Source organism: Corvus brachyrhynchos, unplaced genomic scaffold (genome assembly GCF_000691975.1).
Source record: "Corvus brachyrhynchos isolate BGI_N302 unplaced genomic scaffold, ASM69197v1 scaffold36, whole genome shotgun sequence".
In the NCBI taxonomy this organism is placed as follows: Eukaryota; Metazoa; Chordata; class Aves; order Passeriformes; family Corvidae; genus Corvus; species Corvus brachyrhynchos.
In genome coordinates this window covers 861,763-862,495 of record NW_008238441.1, presented here as the reverse complement: position 1 = coordinate 862,495, position 733 = coordinate 861,763, and positions in this window count along the sequence as shown.

Below are 733 nucleotides of genomic sequence, written 5' to 3'. Positions count from 1 at the left end.
CTTAGGAAAAACCCAGAAAAGTGTACCCTCTAATAGTCTATGTTAATTTAAAACATTATTCAGAATTGACTAGATAGAAAACACTGTGACTAATGGGAACTAGGGCATCACTTATGTGATATGAGCACTTGAGACATCCCATATACACACAAAGTCAAATATTAATAGTGTGGTATACCAACAGAAGCAATCTCTCTCTGTTTTGGGGACAGACGTAGGGATTTATTTAATTGTCTTTAATTACAGCAACAATCCTTTCATTGCTAATATCCTCAACTCCTGACAAAACATGCCTAAGGGACAGCAGCTCTTTCTCCCCTTTCTGGAAACTTGAGCTGTGCTTTAACTGTAGTTAGGGAGCTGCTTTGATTTTCCTTCTAAGTTCACTGCTCCTGACCCTGGTAGAGGTTCTTCAGTTACACAACGATGTTACCCTGAAGATGGAAGAACATCACATTCAATGAGAGTCTTTCGGAGGCAGGGGCCAAGGAAACCTCACCACCTAGTGCTTCGTCCATGTACAAGCAGGGAATACACACTCCATAAAACAGCTATTGTAAGCACTTGTTGCAATTATGTATCTGAAAGATTAAAATATTCAAAACTAAAGTTAAGCACAGGCCAAAACAATCTCCATTTAAATGTATGAAACAGGGCAGGCCCGTTCTTCAATGCAATTTTTTTCCAGAAGTGTTTAAGAAAAGAGATGACTAAAAATGCGGCTCCCATCAGC